This window comes from Buteo buteo, chromosome Z (genome assembly GCF_964188355.1).
Source record: "Buteo buteo chromosome Z, bButBut1.hap1.1, whole genome shotgun sequence".
NCBI lineage: Eukaryota > Metazoa > Chordata > Aves > Accipitriformes > Accipitridae > Buteo > Buteo buteo.
Window position 1 is genome coordinate 84,090,673 of NC_134204.1, and position 21,085 is coordinate 84,111,757.

The 21,085-nt window shown below is 35.7% G+C and overlaps 1 protein-coding gene across 15 annotated transcripts in view; it reads right to left on the bottom strand.

The window, feature by feature from the left end:
• Positions 1-21,085, bottom strand: part of MEF2C (myocyte enhancer factor 2C) — a 140,965-nt gene that overhangs the window by 83,539 nt on the left and 36,341 nt on the right. The window lies entirely within an intron of this gene.

The following is a 21,085-nucleotide window of genomic DNA, read 5'->3' on the forward strand; positions in this document are numbered from 1 at the left end:
CATTCTTATCTTGATAAATAAAAGTAACTTCAAAGATCTATGAAATCTTTTTATGCAAGCCTTTCTGTTTACTCAAAAGAGTTTTGAATCAGATTCTAAATAAAAATCAAAATGTATTGAGTAAGAATACATTAGCTACTTTTCTGATGAAAATTTAGCTGCAAAAACTGCAACATAACCATGAAAATCCACAGAGGGGAACACCTATTGAAACAAAATGGTCACTCAAGCCTTTTCTGTAAAAGCCCTAGCTGACTATGTTCCATATACAAAGACAGCCACACAGTGAAGAAACAGCTGGGCATACTGCATCAAATAAAGGCACCGATCACTTTGGGTCTGTCACCTTGAGCTGGATAAAGTAGAAAGAAATGTAGAAAAGGGTGAAAGTAACAATTATCTCTCATGTTATCCAACTGAGATCAGCTGACATTAAAGATAGAAGTGGTCCTTCACATTCAATGTGGTTTGGTTGCATGGTCATTACAGAAGACACAGTTTGGGCCATTAACAGAAAGGTTATGATAAAATTATATATGTCATCACCACGGAAGTACATCAGTAAAGCAGAAATGGCACGATCTACAGTATGGTTATCCAGGCAGAGAGCCATGCAAGAAATGAATCTGAGTCATCTTAAAGTTTCAAACATCTGTCCACAACACTCTGATTTAGAAATTAAACATAACCTACATTTATGTGTTTTGATCTTATGGGCAGGCTGCCACATGAAAAGATTGGAAGGGAGTTCATTTTAATCTACTAAATTTAACTCTCAAGAGATCATGCATTTTGCTACAGGAAGTATAAAACAAACATTTAAGCCATAATGGATATAATGTAACAGATGAAATACTACAGACTACTAGAGAGAGAGTACGCCAAACTGAAAAAGTCTGTACAGAAAGAAAATATTTGTAATCTTTAACTACTGAAGCGTATTCATCTTTTCATTTCTCTAACCTGATTCCTGATTTATGGCATGAATTTAATTTATAATGGAGAGCAATTCAAGGGCAATAAAGTTCTGCATCAAAGCAGGAGTAAAATGCTCATAAACTTGCAAACTGCAAAATCACTCCCTATATGTAAGTAGTTAATTAAAAGTTTTAGAGAAAACTTGATCTGAATTAATATTTCTCTAATTTTACTACTGATTTTGAAAGCATCTGCTGAATTTGTAAGATTTCTATTCCAACCGATACTCCATTTATTTAGTTATTTATTTGTAAAAGATAGCAGAACATGTTTATTTTTAAGTGTGAACTTCAGGAGATATACCTTATTTGCTTTTCACATTTATATTTGAACATATTCCTATTAAATAACTGCAGAAAATTCCTCTCTTTCAGCCAAGTTACTGTCCTGTAATCAATGTCATTATTTGTATGCCTAGGAGGAAGAGGTGTGAGAATATCTAGCATTGTGAATTGTTTGGAATTTGGAGTTAGACACTTCTGAAGACTAGCTGTAAGAATACTTCATCTCCCTTGAATCAGACAACGGTGGTCACTGTCATTTACAACTCAAATACAGTACCAAGTTATCTCACAGAGCAAGAACTTACGCAACGTGGGTGGAAGAGTTTCACTTGCAATGTTCCCCTGAAAAGTTTTTCTGCGCAAACTAAGCATCATCGCCAAAATAGTGCAGAAGATGGTACTTCCTAATAGTAGTCCGACTTCATTATGCCACAGACCCTAATTTTGAAAAGACTAAGTTATCCAAACACTAAATATCTAGTCTGTAGCCACCTGTCAATTGAAGGTGATCCACACCTATATGAGAAGGAAAGGAGTGACTTCAGCTTACCTTCCACAGGATGTGCTGAGAGTCATCCATCAGGCACAGAAGGAGGGTTTTCTGAACAGGACATACATGTTACACCAAAGCTGGACATGCTGATACAGATCCATGATAGGAGGCCAAAGGCCTCCCAAGTGATTGTGGAATTTGCCACAGATGAGTCATTCCTTGCAGCGGTGCACCAAAAGAGGAAGCAACCACTGGCAATCTAAATGAAAACTGATTGCCTGCAGCCCAGTAAGAAGAGATATGTGCCTGCTACGCTTGATGAAGAAAGGAAGACTTGGCTAATTGACAACATTTTTTAAGAACAGATGAAGAAGAATATTTGATTTGTAAAGCAAAGAATGCAGACACTAATGCATATTTTAAGGAAAGCAATTAACTGAAATGCTAGTATACTAAGAAGCATACCTGTGAAAAGTTGATTTTAAATCTACAATGACTAGCAGGTGACATTTCAGTGTCTGCCCATCACCCAGTTGAAAAAAAATGGAAAGCAAATAGTTTGAAGAAAAAGTTTACAGGTTTGTGATTAAATTCGTGACGTACCTTTGGCAGCTAGACAGACATAATGGGAGTCTGACCAATAAATATGGAATAGGATCCTTGAAGTGCTTGGGAGACTGGCTCAAGCATAACAGTTTATTGAATCAGACAAGCTAATAATGCAAGGAAAAAAATAAAGGACTGAAAACTGAATCACCTAATTGGTCTGAAGTCTGACAGTAGACTAGGGAAATTGGACAGCTGCAATTTCAGCTAGAAGTTTTGATAGTTTTGAGCTAATAATTTGACTGGGTTGCATTCTAGTTAATAGATGTGTAACAAACACCAGGAAGGGTGTTTTACAGATTCAGTCTGTCATTTACTGAGTTGGAAGACAAGAGGAAGCATTTCAGTGGTCAACAGAGTATGATTTAGCACCTTGTGTGATGAAAAGGTATCTTGGAACTAGTCTGATCCTGGTCTACCTGTATTTAAAGACATCTTTCATTCTGGGTAAGATACTAGTGCTTACAGTTTGGGACCAGCCTAATACGAATACAAAGAACTTTGGAGACTGTTGGCTTATTACAGGAGAAATCTAAGATCTGTAGAGTTAAGTCATTGCATCACCTGAAAGCAGTCTCTGGCTGTGGTCAGATCTAGCTTTAAAAATTTGTTACTAGTGCTTGTATGTGAGGAAGTATATGGTGAGGAACATAAATCCCCACAATGACTTTTAAGAATCAGGGGACAATTCCAGGTATTATTGGAAAAAGCTATGTACTGCAATATCAAATCACAGTCTGAACCTGGGCACAAGAGTTCGGCAATGCCAACACCAGTGGCAGACAATTTTAGGTTGTCTTCTGTTGAAGAAAGTAAGGATTGATTCTCAAAAGGATTCTTTGTTACCAGAAAAGATTTTTGATTACTTTCTGCTTATAAATTGCTGAATTGCAGAAATGCGAGCAAGCTTGGTACATGCCCTTAGACAAGACAGCTGGAGACAGCAGTGTCTGAACTATGGTCAATGATCAGTCTTGAAGCAATAGCCAGAGTAGATGGAGAAAAGAATTAAATTTAGGGTAAAACAGGTGGACTTGTTCAGATCTACACAGGACTGGTCTCCTTCGTCTTCATCCAACAGGCTCCAGAGGAACTTTATACATTCTGACCCAGGATCCTCCCCTTTCTTACTCAAAGGGCACTGGGATCATGCCTATCTATGTTTGACAACACAAGCTATTCTAGGTTTCTGCTGCACCACCACTTCATCTGTGTGAGGAGGAACAAAGATTTGGATTGTAGAAACCTAATAATTGTATTTTGAAAAGGGATATCTTACACATTTGTGAATGAAACTTTTCAGGAAGTTTTTAGAGAAAAGAGCTTTTAGAAACAGGAATTTTGTGGCATGAATAAACAGGACAAAACATAAGAACCCAAAGTCTCTTTAAAGTACCGACCAAATAAATGAGTGACTACTGTATTTGGTTAAAAGACTAAGCTGAAAGTTAGGAAGGATCATCTAAGGAGGTAGAAGAGTGACAAAATTGAGGATGCAAGTACCTTAAAACTGGGAATGTAAGTCTAGAAATGAAGAGCAGAAAAACTGAGGTGTGAATAAGTTCCTCATTAAAAGAAAATATGTGCCTCTGCCAAACAACAGATTCTATAGAAATATTGTGAAGGGGTTAGTAAAACGAATTGTTTTCAACATGACCAAAGTGAGTGACAAAAGTTGTCAAGGTGAAGCTTGAATGAAAGTAAAACTGGTTTGGGTCAGTGATGGGAAATATCTTGACAGGAAAACTGTATAGATATTTTACGGTAGTATAACATTTTTTTCTGGCTGGGAAGTGTTGCTTATGGTGTTGCCATTTTAAGAGTAACTTGAGTAATGGCTGGAAGATGAAAGAAGGGAGAAGGGGTAGGATTACTGCTGGTAAGCACAACTTCTGTGATCTTACAGACCTGGATATTTGAATAAAAGACAGCAAAGAACTTTGTTAGGTATTATTTTATGGAGGTTTGTGATTTGTGACTGTGAAGAGAAGCTGAAAATTGAGAGACATTGGGAGAGAGCTCAGTTATAGAAAATACAGGCAGCAGAGCCCTGAAATAAAACTGACACAGAGAAATGGCTTTGGAGTTACTGCTGATGGGAAAGGGAACTCAAACATTAGTACTTGATAATGGACATTAAGTCTTTCCACATTTAGAGATATAAGAAATCTTTGTAAACAAACAGTATCAAGGAAATACTCGAGCCACTTGTCCGTTTCCCTGCTCTAACAGAAACAACTTGTAATACCCTGAATTTGGCTAGCTACTGAAGCCAAAAGGGGACAATATCTCTTAAGCATATCCTCTAACATCATTCAGCTTCCTACCAGAGAACTGAAGCAATCAAACTTGAAAAACTTCAGGCAGGTGTCCCCAAGCCACAGAAATTCCTCAAAATCTGACGAAATCTTGGGATACCCATGGAAGCTGTATGTACCAGTCTCTCAAGCTAAACAGCTAGTAGTTTGCTGTTATCCTACTCAGGCTTGAAAAATTTGGTTCTGTATGGACTTAGACATTTATTTATTTATTTATTTATTTATTTATTAACAATACATCTTGTATGATGCAAAGCAATCACTGACTTGTCAAAGATGGACTAAGTGTCAGGCAGATAAGATTTTAAATCCAGAAAATGCCACTGATTTCTATGTAGCTACTCCCTTATACTAATACAAACACTGAGAACAGATCCACCACTCGTACTGAAAAAGAAGTTAAACAAGCTTTGTAAGCAGAGTTATTATCTAATGTAGACTAACAAAGTTGGAAAAAATAAGTTGCCTTTGTGGTGTACAAGCCCTTCTTTGGATCCTCAGTGTACCCAAAACTCATCCTTTTTTTCTAGCTATAGCAGCTGGTCTAATGAAATATATTGCCTCTGCCTAGAAAATGTCTCTTGTTTGTGGTGTTATACCATCTCAGCTACCTACTCAACTACACTACCACAGAAACAGAAAGTTGATTTTTCTACAACATAGACCTAAACACACAACTTTCATATTTAAGTACCTTTATTAGTTTTCTAAAGCAACCTCAGATCAGTATTTCCTTCATCTGGCAATTTGTTTCTTAGAGAGTAATGATTATATATAAAGATGTTCTCCTTCTCTCTTTTGCATACCCAGTTCTAGAAAGACACCCTTTTCCCTTTAATCCCTGACCTTCCCAGAAGTGTTAAGAATTAAATGCAGTTCTTCTGAAATGTAAAGTAGACTGCACAACATGGTGGAGAGCTGCTGAGCCACTAACTGTTCATTCATTCTGTGTAAATGTTAATATGATAAATATGAATATAAAAACTATGAAACTCCCTGAACTCAACTGCTTGCCCAGAGACAGCTGTGGGCTTAAAATGAGGAGGAAGAGGGGGGGGGGGGGGGGGGAAGGCAAGGGAAATATGCCAATCTTCCCCATGACCATGACAGCTGAAAAGTCTACATTAATGCTTCCAATCCCACTCAGATTTTTTTTTCCCAAGGACAAAAGGAGATGAAATGTATGTCAGGTACATAATAAGGCTAATAAAAAAAAATGGAAACACCTGCATTTCACTGAATAGGGGTGAGGAACTGCCTCTGTGAAATACATGTCTTTTTCTAATGGCAAAACTCAGGTTGCTGTTTTTAAATATACAAAATACACACAATTTAAGCAGAAACACAGGAACTCAGAAGCCATCTGTTCTAAAAAAAGGCAAAAAAGAAAAGTACAGTGGCAGTATAGTAAAGATGCACTTATATTGTGATTACAAAGATCTGATACCTCTTATAAGCCACATGATAGGAAATCAACCTTGCACATATATTTTCTGGTGCCTCATGTCTAGAATTTTGCATGTTCAGGATGAGGCATCTGTTAGAAAAATGGAAGGTTCTGACTATGAAGAAATAAAATACATGGCCGTATCTGCTGGTGCTGGTACACCATCACTCATTTGCTAAAGCTACTTGCTTTCTACCTCCTGGCTGTATCTTGACAAGAGGCATCTCTCTGAAGATCCAAACTGGATTCCCACTGGTTTGGAACTAGAAAAAATGCATAAACAGATAAAGCTGTAAGAAAGGCAAGATAACATGGAATTTGCTATGAGGGAGAAAATAGAAAAAGATGCCTCATGGGAAAAGGAACGGGCAAGGTGCCTGAACAACTGACTTATGTTGTCTGTTGAGGAAGGAATTTTCTGTTGTTCTGGCTTAGTGGGATATTCTACAGATTTTTTTTGTCCTTGGTGGTGGACAAAGGCGCAAGCAATAGGTAAGTTTCGGTTAACAATATTCACATGAAAAGAGAGAAAGAGAGAAAATGGAGAAACGCAAGATATACAGGACACTGAGAAGTTATGATTTGATATAAAAAGCTAAAAGAGCTGCACATGAGAAATAAAGATTCATCTTGAATAAGTTACAAAGACATAAATAGCCCCATCTAATTTAGCGTGCTGTTCAACGACATCATAGTTAATATTCAGTTTTTGAAAATTGTATTAGGTAACTAATTCATACTTTTCACATGAGGATTTGTTCTTCTAATTTTTTTCACAGAATCAAAGTCTAACAGCTCTCACCTCAAGACCTGTAAAAGCAATTTTTCTACTGAAACTGAAGGTGTTTACCACAGAGGTACACCTACCACTGTCTACAACTACAAAAGCCACAAGTGAGCATCACACCCTGCTTACTGAACCTCAGCTGCAACCACTCCATTAGCACATGCAGCTGGATTTATTTATTTTATTTCTTACACATACAAAACACACTGCATTTGGCAGTAGCCAATGCAAAAAGTCAACATCCTTGACAGATATCAGAAGAAAACAGACATATAAAATGTGCTTAATTTGCAGAGGGAAATACAGTGCAATTTGCTTGATAGTCTCCGTTATATGTTGAATGAGCATTTGTTTTTCCTAAATGGATCATTGCCAGCATTGCTCGTTTTATTATTGTCCTAGAAGCATGCTGAAAAAACAAAACATAATCAATACAAAGATACATTAGCTAAATCTTTTTGTGGCCTTGAATGTACATTATGTTTTCTCAGAAATGGCACTTTTTGAGCTCTATTGATATGCAAGGTGATTTCTGACAAAAAATATTCTTAGAAGCAGACAGCTGCGGCAAAAGTAGCAGGCAGCATAGTGTAAAGAATTGAATCTAAGGTTGGGGTGCAAACATGGCTGAGATCTGCCAAAAATATTTCATGCCACCTTCATTTTTTATTCAGTTTCTCTGTTGGAAACCCAGGGATAAAAAAACTGGGGATTTGTTCCTGCAAATGTTCTAAGTATGGTGAAGATTTATTACAATAGAGAAATTCTGAGGGTTTTCAGTAAATATACTATAATTCTTATCTGGCATAGTCAGTGAGTATGTATGTAAATAGAAAAGATCATTTAGCAGATTTAAAAATGTATGAATGTAATGTTAAGGGCAAGATTATGATAATAAAACTATTAATATGTGTGTTTAAAGTCACTGATTTCAGAATGTTATAATTATCTTGTATATCTAAAGCATTTATATACACATGTTGTTCTAGCACTATAGCCCTTTATGCTAGTGTGTATATTCTTGAAATAAAGATATTTGACAGTACTGTCATATAAGGTCCAACACGGTACACAGCAGATTCATCAATTTCCTGTTTCTTACCCTCTCTCTCTTACAGCATCCTAATCAACCTAATTAAAGCTTCGTTCATTTGAAACCTCAGATGACAATTTGTTTAACTCTATCCCACTGTGGTCTTTTTATAAAGAGAATTAAATTTGATCTTCTGACAGCAATTATTAAATGATCCCAACTGGCCCCAATTAAGACACATGGCTCACAGGCCTCAAAATCCAATAAAGTGCCAAGCCCTCTCTTTCACTTGTACATCTTCCTTTACCTTGCTTTATTTTCTTAAAGCCAATTAAGCTCATCTTATCAAGTGGAACTGAATGCTGTTGTGTAGACTAATTCAAGATACAATGCATCAATTTACTTTTACAGACATACTGAAGTAGGGACAACATCCAGCTCAAAATCATCCTTTTGAAACTCCTCCCTGATTCAATTCACCTAGCTTTAATGCCTTTCACTGTGCTGCACATGACCTACATATGCTTACTTTTAAAATACTGCCTACAACGAGCAGTGATTAGAGAAATATATTAAATATCTATCGTACAAGTTTTGCACTGCTTAAAATTCTCCTTATAGTAATATATCTCTTCTTTAAGCATTTCCACTTGGTTATCATCTCTTCGTTTCAGAAATTCAAAGAAATGTGACACTCGTGTAACTTCTGAGGTTAACCTTCTTTTACCTTTAGTTTCTGCTCTAATTTTTCCACACATGTTCAGTAGTATGCTGTGAAGAAATGTTCCCATGATTTCACGTAAAGGCAGGTAGCCCCAGGATTTGGAACTCATTGATTGTGTGGTACTCCAGGGAAATAGCTGAATTAAAACCAGCCTCATGAGACCAAAGTAGCTTCCATACACATCTGGCTCTTCTTATTCTAAACTCTAACACCTGCCTGGAAATTTAACCCCCATCTTTTCTCTGAAGAACAAATGGGACAGATTTATCTACTGCCATTTGGTTTAGGTCAAAGCTGAGCTGTGTGGTGTTCTGCTAAATTAATTGCAATGTAATTGATATTGTTTGACACAGTTTTTGAAAAGATGATGCTCCATCCATTTTATGACCAGACTGCTCTCTCTGTATTAAAATATGTAAGATTTCATATTTCTGCACATTCACCCTAAGTACAGCTTTGAGTAAAAACATATTAAAATACAGCACACATTTTCTATCTCAATATTTCTAATGAATTGCTGTACAAAATAAGATTATGTGCACAATTATCATCAGGAGAGTAAGTAACAAGAAAAAAAAGCTCAAAGCAATACTACTTCCATTGTGGTGAATGTTTTCTGTATTTCTTTAATTTACATACTGAAGAAATGTAAGCACAAAATTCCTTAAACACAAAAAAGACAGAAAGACACTATATTTCAGTGCAACATTTTCTTTACTAGCAGGAAGATGTGCAAGTTTATGTAAAACATAATTAGACACATTTCCTGTCCAGCTGGGAAACATATTTTTCTTTGTAAAAATTTAAAAGATTAAAGTGATTAAAGCCAACCACTTCTCTAAAAGTAAAATAAATTTATTTTTAAAGAACTTGCAAATGCTACATTCAGGAATTAAAAAATATTGACTTCAACAGGCAGGCTACCATTTCACTCCCAGAAATGCTATGTGACTCCAGTAAATTTGAACTGTAACATGCAATAAAAGTTGACAGAGAATTTCTAATAGTGCATTTAAATTTCTGAAGATTAAAAAAGATTTCAGTATACTGTGCTGCAAATTATTTTTCATTGTATTCTAATAATCCCATACAAGATGTTAATTTTAGATCATTCTTTTGCTAAAAACAGCAAACCCTGTAACAGATTTAGTGCAAAGAGCTGAAAATATCCTGTGGAAAAAAATCTGTACAGAAATCAGATCAACCCAAATCCTGCCATTACTCAGCACTGCAGTGACGTGCAGATGTTTGTAGTGGTTTAAGGAGCCAGCGGGGGCTGGAAACTCTACATACTCAACTCCAACATGATTGCAATTGAACCTCATCAAAGTAAGAGCTCATAATTTGTCACAGAAAACAGCCAATTAACATATGTTAGAAAAAGGGTCCCATAAAGATAATATATGATTAAAGATCCAATGCAGCTGTCACAAATCAAAATTCTGCATTTTAAAGAGAACTATCAGTCTGGGTTTCTGAATGTTTACATCGATAATGGATACTATATTTTAAAAAAATACAGAAAAAAAAAAAGTCCCTAATTATAGTATTTCCTCCAGGTTTGGAGTTACAGCTTAGAGAGATCCGGCTACTACAGCACTATTTACTGTTCTGGCTGTTGCGCTGTAAATAGTTAAGACCCTTGCCAAAACACAACTGTTATTTTGTTTTAGTGCTATTTTAAAAGACAGACCTTCATTGTGAGTGAGGTGGCCTTCATTGATGCACTTTGTTGTCAAGACATTACTCTGAAAACACAGCATGTCCTTATTGGTACAGAAAATACAGTCCTGTAAAACCGTGTGCTATAGCCCCAGGGCCAGCGCTGTGATTCCAGCTATTCAAATGCACGGCTGTGAGGAAAACTGCACTGCAGCCAGTTCCATTATTTTACATTTAGATTGGTGAAAATGAGATCTGAATGTAGCCTGCAACCATCCTTTAAATAAATACATTGATTAAAAATAATTTTCACATATATATATATATATATATAGCTATGCACGGAAAATGAAGCCTATTGCTTTATTAACAAAGAATCCTGACTGTGATGCCCATTCTGAACAATAATCCTTACTCCTTATATTATGCACAGCAGTATTTTAATTACTGAAACATTGCATACCTAAGCAGTGATTTTTTACAAGCATTATGCATTTTTCTTCCTGCTGTCATTTAGGATCCTGTGTGTCAGTCAGTAAACGCTGAAGCGATTTGAATAGTACCTTGTTTGTATGTGTGTGCATATGTGAGTATGTGTGTCCTTGTCTTGACATCGTGTTGTAAAAGGAAGTGCTTCCTCCTTTCTGATTGAAAGACACCCAAGAAAAACAAAGTTTTGAAACTCAGTAGTCTGACTGGACATTAGTTGATGTATTCTTAAAAATGCTTTAACTCCTATTCAGTCACATATAATCTTATGTTGATGGATAAAAGCAGGGACAAATTTTTATCAAAGCTAACAGAGAATAATACAATAGAGATAGTAATCTCCAGAAGTGGAATGTGATGATTTTTAAGGGTCTTTTCTCCCTTTAAAGTCCTTCAATGATTCAAGAATGCTGTTTCCACTAATGCTAGAGGCTGTAGTTTTTTGTCGTCAGCACAAAGTTAATTCTCTTAAACCAGCACTTATTATATTGGTGCTGAAGTATCTGTTGACTTTCAAGCTATGGTTTCAAAAGCCCTGAATAGGCACAGACTCTTCAATATGCTACAACTTAATACGCCAAGAGGTCAAAAGGAAAACTTAAGTGTTTAACGCTACTCAGGTGTGTAAGACTGTCTCAAAAAATTCAAAAGCACTGAACATTTCTGACCATTTACATGGAGCAAAAATTCCTAAAGTTCTTTAATATTCTTCGCTATGTTATATTAAGATAAATAATCGTTATGAATCACTGTCCCTTTTAACAAAACACTGTGAATAATGTTAAAGTTATGCTGTCTTTTTTTTCCTCAGGAGTATGTTCATTGATTCCCAAGCAATCAGTAACATTTTTGATTAAGATCTCAGAAATAGCTGAAAATCCCAAGGCTTCTCTACTATTGAAACTTCACATGTCTTTGATTGTCCCCAACTAATGACAGTAAACTATGCAGCCTCAAGCTAAAGAGATTAATTTCCATTTTGCAATGAATAGACAAAAAGACTGGGCAAAATCCATTCCATATCAATTACATTGTTATGTCTATTAAAGAAAATACGCTTTTGGCCCTAGAGACAGTTTGAGATGGGAATAATAAAATTCAAGGTGCTAAACAAGTAGTACTTAACAAAAGATACAATAAACAAGAGTCAGACAAGAACTGTATTTTTTTCTCATACTTTTTTTTAGAATAAAACTACGTATTTTGGACAAGCCAGCTTAAAATTTAGTATTTACTCCTGGTAATAAATCTGCATTAAAAAACTGCTGCTAAACTTAACAGCAGAATAATTAAAAGCAAGTTCTTCATCATAAGGAAATACTGTGTCAGAGTGATTTCCTATTCTGTAAACCTAAATTTCCTCTCTTCATACGTAAAATCAGATAATTTTACAATTAGATCACGCATAAATGACAAGTAAGTACCAGTCCACTGCTATTAAGCGACATATTTTTGAAACATAATTATCAAACTGATCTGCTGTTTACTTATTACAATATTTCTAGGTAAGAAATTTCCAGCATTCTTTTTTTTTACTTCAAATTTAACAAATTATGCATGATGAGATACTTTAAAAATGTTCATCCTCCTATTTATCCATGTCGTGCTGCAAAAGTGAATACCATCTGAGTCAGTAATGGCTTCTACTAAATGGAAATGTTGATGGCATGTCATACCCTAATTCAAGATACTGCAGGGTTTTTTACAATTATTTTAAAAATCTGACTGTAGATCTTGGAAACAGAGTTCCTGAAAACAATATCGCACTTTCTGATTGTGCCTATGGGAGTTAGTGGCAGTTTTTCTATTTACTTTAACAATAGTAGCACTGAGACTTTGGAAAAAAGTTGAGGATATTGTATTAAATGTCTGAGACCACTCTAGTATCAAGGCTGCAGACTCTATATGGTCTTACCCACACATCTGTATGGCATTATCCAGTTTAAATAAAGGAAAAAATATGCTGATGCTTCTCAGTCTCTCTGATGAGTCCACTGGGTGGTTCTGGAGAGGAGAGATGAGTTACCACGAAGTGGAAGGGTCTCAATCCTCATAGGCTACAGCAATGCCATACAGTAACAAAGCATCATAAAATGAAGCATAAAACTTCCAAAGTTAATAATAATAATAATAATAATAGAAGACTATGTACCAACCATGTTAATACAAAGGTTTTAGTCCTGTATGTTACCTAGGGATGACCACTGAGGAATAAAAGGTTCCATTTTTCAATTTTGTATGAAACAACTATAGAATACATTGCATATGTTCAAGTATAAATTAGGAACTTTAACAACAACTACAGCTTTTGCTGTTAAAATTTCTAAGTTACTGAAAACTTAAAGGGATACTTTCAAGTCATTTTAATCATCCAACATTTTCCCATACCAGCTCATGGATTTACTTTTCAACACCAGCAGCCTGAGACAAGAACAAACTGATTTATAGCCCATGTTAGAGGAACTTGCTGCTCAGTTGTCATTTTTTTCTTGGCTCCAGTAGATGGAAGCAAGTCTCTTGCTGGGTTTTAAGCTTAGTGTGGTTTTGGGGCTGTTTTTTAGGCCAAAATCTTTATTTTTATATTTATTTTGTTGTCTGCTGATCCTTTGATGTTAGATTCCCAGATAATTTGTTCCAGTTCCCAGAGCAGTTTCTTCAGATGAGAGACATGCGTTAGTAAGTCTGTAGCTCCTACTGAAACCTCTGGCAGGGATAAACAGAGCCTGTAGCAAATCCTCACGAGCTTGTTTCTGGAAACCCCATTGCTGCATGGTTCTGTAGAAATAACCACTGACAAGACACAGGCAAGAAACTGTCCGTGGTATAGATTCAGGTGTGTACAGACTGATAGTATTTAGTCTTACAGTACAACACCTTGTCTGATAAAAAACCATGGAAACATGACATCCTGCATTCTTTTGCTATTTTGGTTAAGCCAGTGCATCACTCGCTTCCCTCTACCAGTCAAAAAATGTGCTGACCGTGACATTAAGTGTCACGCCCATGGCAGGCAAGTGTTAGAAAGATTTCAAGTACAGGGTTTTAGGACCACAGGCCACTGTGCCCAACCTGGCTTGTCTGATGAAAAGCAGAAGCGCAACAAGAGTAGAAAGTCTGACTACCTGGAGCAGACTCTAAGGGTTCCTTCGAAGTTAAGCAGGATTTGCACCTGCCACAGACAAAGCATATTCCATATCCAGACAGATATGCACACAGGAGAGTAGTAATATTTGCCCCTGTTTCCTCAACCCGTAAGTCAGTGCCATGCTCTCCTGCCATATAAGAGGGTGAGATTAGATGTCCATCTTTTTAAAGACTTATCACCCTCTATTAAAGAGGTGTCAACCACTCTTAACCTGGATGGCATATGGTCACCCTGGTTAATGAAAGAGACACCTCCCTGAGTCGCTGCAGTCAAACTAGCGTGTGCTGTGATCCTGTTGATTCTCAGAAGCTAATCAGGGTCAAGCTGGGTCAGATTTATGTACTGCAAATTCTTTAGGACAGGGACAGTCTCTTCCTATAAGCTTCTGTGGTACAAAAAAGAACAGGTAAAATAATGGGTCTTGAGTCATATAGCTGTAACATCAGGATAGTACTGAATTCTTTTACATATTTAACTCTAGTTAACAAAAGACCTCCAGCTACGTGCAGGTAATACATGAAGGTAAAAAGATTTCAACTAATGGTGTTTTGAAGGCACTATGTTAATAGAGAAGAGTTTGTTACAAATGAATTGCAAACCCAAGATTCTGATCACTGAGAACATTAAAGATTTCATGATAATCTTTACAGAATGAATTATGTCTAATGTCCTGCCAAATTTCATCTTGGATCATTATTCTGCCCATATAAATGCTAATGCTGTTGCAGAAGGTATTCTTTGTTTTTTTGGTTTAGACAGATTTGGTGATGTTTTGTCTTGTTAGAAGTGTTAGCATTTCACCATGGCTCTGCTTTCAGTGTCAGGTGAACTAATCATGTTCCTTGCTTATATTTTGCCTGCAACTGGTTGTATGGAGGCCTATTTCATACTATACAATTAGAAAGCTTTTTTATTAACAAGAATTTCATCATGTCTGAAGTGAGCAAAGTCTTTCTCTCTTAGCAGCTTTTCCAGAAAAGTAACACAGAAAGAAAAATACTTAGAAGAACCTCCTTTCAAATTAATGAAGATTAATGAAGACCTGAACATCTTGCATCCAAAAACTCCCTATGAAATTAATATATACATTTCCTCTTCTCTGATATAATTGATGGCAACACGGAGTTTTTGGAAATACCATCTTATGAATGACTATAACAATGCTGTTAAAGAAAACAATGTACTAAACCTAAAGGAATGATAATACTTAATTCTTGAGTGTTGTCTGAATAAACCTAAACTACATGAAAATCTTTCCTTAACAATCATACGGTTTATGTGGACACAACTAATAGATCAGAGAAATAACAGCTTCATATCACTCAGGGCAGCTCTCCTCATCACAACAGCAGAAACACACATTCCTGTAAAAGTTGTAATAGCCTGTATTTTTCCTGCATTAGTTTGCATACAGAGTGATAGAGATCAAACTGGTGGGCATAATTCAGTCTTAAACAGGCGAAGGGGTAAATCATGACATAGTCCCTGCGATGTGGAGATCCTTCTTCATGTAATTTAAAAAAAATTATTACTATTATTTTTAAATAAGGTCAACTTTTCCTTTTTGGAAACTCTTTTTAGTACTCACTGTTTTCAATAACCCATTTCTAACTGGTCTACTGTTGTCACAGAAAACAAGTATCTTAAGAAAAATTGTATTAGTGGTGGTATTTTCAACCAGATCTGTGGGAAATTTTATAGACTTTTTGTGCAGTAGCCTGTTTTTTTTAATTTAATTTTTGGTAGGGTTATGGCAGTGATTAATCATGGCAAACATACCACTTATTTCTTAACAAATTGATGCCCTAATTTCATATTAACCTGGAGTTGTCCAATCTCAGTATTTGGTAGAAAATGGTTAGAATGGCCAATTTCCAGTGGCAGAATGGTGAGGGGTGAGGGGGGATTGATTGTGTGACTAGTAAATTGGATCACCAACATCTACCAAGAAATGCAATTTTTTACGAGAATACCAGATCTACTGCTCAGAAACAGGGAGTAACAGTCTCCAGGAAAACAGATTCATAGTAATATAAGAATGCATTAACAAGAAGCACACACAGAGGACATGAAAGTCTACTCTACACTGCTGACTTGGCATCATGCAAAAGTCAGAACAGAAAGTTCTTGACACAAAAAATACTATGTAGGAAGAGAGGAACAAGACTCTTTCTCCTCAAATATGTTTACAGTTTAACCCAGTCAGAGATGGAGTTTTATGTATTGTATATAAATTTATTTATACTAGCTGGTTATTAAGTTTTATAGGTGAAATCCAAGTTCTCTCTACTCTTTTGAGATGGACAGGCAAAAGATGTCTGCTAAGTAGGAAACTACTATCAATTCTTCCTACAAGAACTTCTTAGAACAGAAGTTTTCATGTTGTGATAAATCAGAAATCAGTGATCCACAGAAATGTTGCTAACTACCATGAGACAGATATACTATAATGTGCTATAATATGATAGAGTTGGAGGCACTTTTATTATTTATACTAATAGATAGTGTTTCCTAACACTATTCTGTGACATACAGTATAGCTATTCTTGGTGTAGAGATTTTATTCTCTTGCCAGTGATGGAGGATGAGGTGATTTGGGTGTTGTCCATTTGATTAAATATGTTGAGAAATTCCTATTTCTGAAAACTTAATTGCCTACAAATTCTATCATTTGAAAATGAAAGAAGGATTTTTTTTCTACACATGCATAGCTTCTTACTATAGTTAGGCAAACTTCTATGGCTATTAAATTTGCTTGCCTGCTGTCCTGGAATAATGCATGGAATAATGGTTGTTAGCCTTGTTGATTTGAATACTAACATAAAAAGAAAAAAACAAAACCAGAAAAGAATTATTTGTTCCTTTGTATTATGTATCACATTAAGGCAACCTACCCGAGGGAACACATTGACACAGGAATGGACAGAAAACATTAGAAACTAAGTCTAGATAAGGCAGAATAATAGCCATCAGCAACTCTGAACACTTCCTTAAATTCTGAATAGGCAATGCTTTACCCTAAAGTCAGGCTTAAGAAGGCAGTATCTGCAATGCATCAAACAACTCTGAACAAATCCGATAAAATGTCAGATACTTACTTTGTGTTTAAATGTCTGCCACAAATACAGACGACACCACCAGCTTTGGGTGTGGTCAAAGTCTGCCTGGAATTGTACTAAAAGGGTAGAAGGACTTAAAAAATGCCATAGGTTAGTTAGAATTATAAATCGGCAGTCCTGGGGCATACATGTCAGTCAGAAACAGTAACTTTCAATAGGTACAGACATTGAGATTAGTTGAGACTAATCTAAGGAAAAATTATAGCATATTCACCAATTTAGTTTCTAATGAACCATATTAAAAAAAGAAAAACCTTGAAATTTTAAGGCAGACTGCACTTTAGTGTGTTGCTTTTCTCTCCTTGACTCAATTCAACTGTTTTTCAAATGCATTTAAAAAACCCTAGTAGCTAAACAAGATAAAGGTGGTGCTGCAGCACAAGCTTGAATTTCTTAGCATTCTGTTTACACCAGTTCCAAGGGCAATTCCTCTTTCCAAGGCTGAGACTCAGTCCACTTTTGCCAAATAACAACACTGACATGAAGTAGATATTTTAATGTTTGCTACTGGCAATAAGATACTTCTTAAGCCTGAAATTATAGCCTATAATTAAACAAATTAATCTTACATTTTCCAAGGTACAGATGGCAAGATTCACTCATACAAAATCATTTATCATTAAATTTAGGAAGGACATTTTAGATTCCAGTTTGCTATTAAATCTGCGTGGAAGAATACAGTGATATATTTACTTATATTTTTATGGGGTTTTCCCCCCAAATTTTGGCCATATTTCAACTGAAATGCCTAGAGCTTTCTACCTGACAGGGTAAAAATCATTGTGGAATATAGTAAGACCTAAAATTAAGTGTAAACAGGCTGTAATTTGGGCCTAGTCTCACTGAAAGTAAAGCACCTTGTGAAAAATAGGATACAATATACTCAGTATGTTAAGATCATTAGCAAGTAATTACATATATTTTAATCAATATCTATTGTGAAATTGATTTTTTTTTTATAACCATTATAAACGTGAATCCTTCGTGAACTACAGAATGATTATTAACACAAACTGCCACATTGTTTTTTACTAACTGCATGACTTCAGGTTTTCCTGCAGAAAACGGGCCTTCTGTCGTGGTTGTGGGGTTTGTATCTGCATAGTAGGATTACATGCCATGCACATTATGAATCCAAGAAGTGTGAAGGGTAAATATGTGTATTGCGTGGAAATGGTGGCTCATCTCAGCAATGCTGTGCACCTGTTGTGGTGTGCTGTGACTCCTTTTGATTCTTCCCTGTTCACAGAATAATGATCAGTATTGATAAGTAATTTAGTTCTACATTCTTCTTCTCTTCTGCCAGCTAGACAATAATGAAAAATTCCTAGTTTGCATTTTAGGAATGACTATGTATTCCCTAAGCTGAAAATCTGGTAATGCTGTAGTATAACATTTTGCCCTTGCTGTCTTCAGTAAATCTAAAATGATTCTTAAAGATTTGCTGTAGCACAGCCCTTCAGAAAATACATTCTACAACTTCAGTTAATTTTTAATCTCTTGCTGCTTATCAATGATTCGATCTGAGATTATGAAGCAGGTTCTCTTCATTGTACTATAGCCTAATGTCTCTGTTCAGACTTTTTGCATCCCTGCATATGTATCTTATTTCCCTTTTCCCATCCATAAAACATCAACGCATTAGTTACATAAAATGGAAGAGAAAAGGAAAACTCTTTGAAAATTTGTAATAATGTTTACCTTTTGCATATGTTTTAAGGAAAACTGCAGTTTAAATGAATGTTATATGTAAAATCCTGAAGAGATGAAGCTTCTGCTAGAACCAAACACACAGAAATTTAAGTAACAGAAGAGCTCTGATTTGTTCAGTCATCTGACTTATCTAGTGTCCTCCATCTTAGTATCTGAATTCATGGTAATGCCCATGGCATCACTCCTTTTACCTCTACACTGCCTGTCTGCAGTAGTGCATCTCCTTTGATGATGGGGAAAAGTTCATCATTTTAGTTCTTCTTATGCCAGTAGACTAACAGTATGTCCCCGCTGCCACCTTGTCCATTCTAATGTAATATTCCAGCTTTAGGTCACTAAACAACACCATCTGAACTTGTCAAAACTGATAGAAAAAGACTCCAGAAGTAACCTTCACTTGGGCATTCCATCAGGTCCCAGGGTACTACAAAAAGGACTGAGATCAAACGAGAAACAGAGAATTGAAGGTCCTGGGCAGCAGCTTGTTTAAATACATTTGTTCAAGATATAAAGGAAAAAGAAAATACGCATTCCTTTGTTAAAGAGAAAGCTTTTTTGTGTCTAAGACATTAGAGAAATTGTTCAAGAACAGTTCATCCTCACACAAAGATTACTTGTGCAATGCTGCCAAGGTGAGAGTCAGCCTGGGTTATCAGCTGTGGACGGGTAAGTGCCACACAAGCAAGCTAAGCTGCCTTGATTGCCTTTTCTGCACTCCATAACAGCCAGTTTCTAATTGCATGCTGAGAAACAGGTAAGTGAATAACAGTTTCCCTCAATTCAGAGATAAATGTTGCATTCTGACACATTTCTTCTTTAGTTGTATAAATTCAGACATATGTAGGGCATAAATCCCTGAGGAACAGTGTCCTAAGTATCCAATCAAGAGGGAAAAATCATATAAAATATTATCATTCTTTAAGGATAATTTTGAGTGAGCTCTTTGTGAGTATTTTTCTAGTACATAGTTGTAACCAGCATTGAAGCACATTATCTATTATTTAATGTAGCAATTTTATGCTTTTGATTTACAACAGTGTTTTGGGAAAACAGTCTGAAACAGAAGAATGTATTATTTAGCAATGATCTGTAAAATGTGCTGCATATCTGTACCTGTAATTGATCACTATTCTTACTGTGAGGTATAGCATGACTAAGAACAAGTAGTATGTTCATATTGGTTATTCAATCCCTGAACTGTAACAGAGCTATTTCTGTACTTTGAATAAAAATAGATTAACACATCTCTTTTACAGTTTTGTATCCAGGGAGAATAAATCATAAAGCAAAAGAGTGCATGGTATTCCATGATGCCACAATAAAATTTGCTCATAGGAACCAGTGCTATTAAAAACACCACATTCTGCTGGGATTGTGGTTCAAGGCCTAATGATTAAGAGTAAGTTACCCTGAAGACTATCCAGTAATGAGGATTTGTAAATTCCCAGCTTAATAATATGCAATACTTTTGGATTGTTTCATGAATTATTTGGGCTTAAAAATTCCTTCGTATTCTCACTGACTGTAATCCATCAGAAGACTACTAAAAACAACAAGATGAAAAAACATGTTAAAAAAACATCTATTTAGCTGACCTAGCAGAACAAGGAGTTTGCAATGAAGTTAAATTTAGAAAGACCTAAATATAATGAAGTTAGCTTCAGGTATGCATGTCAACTTCCTCCATTTCCTCTGTTTTGCGGAAGTAACTAATTTGTAAAATTTCATTTACGAAAAAAATCCCACCAACAACCTTTTTTTTTTTTTCCCTTAAAACTAGCTTTCACTGTAATAATACATATAGTCTAGAACAGTCTAGAAAATGTTCTGAATTCTGATCATTTTAATCAGACTATTTAAGTAACTTGCATCCATGGAATACTTTAAAATTAAAAGGATTTAAAAAAATTGAAAAGCACTTCATCACACCAACCAGTCAAGTGAAGGCTTAATGGGGCGGCATTTTACTTGATGAAAATAATTGTGACATCAGTACAACATCCAAAAATAGTAAACTTGAACAAATGTGTAAGTCTTTGCAGTACTATGGCTTGTAGCCTCAAACCCACAAGCATGAATGTATATGCCTAACTTGAAACACTTGAATAGTTCACTGCAAGCTGCAGAACTGTTCATGTACCTAAATTAAGTACATATGTAACAGTTAACATGAATGAAATCACAGACTTTGTTACTGCACCCCAATGAGTGAAGCAAGCCAATGAGAATCTGAAATCAATGAGTACATGAGTGATGTGAAAGCAAATTCTCAATGCTGTTCATAAAC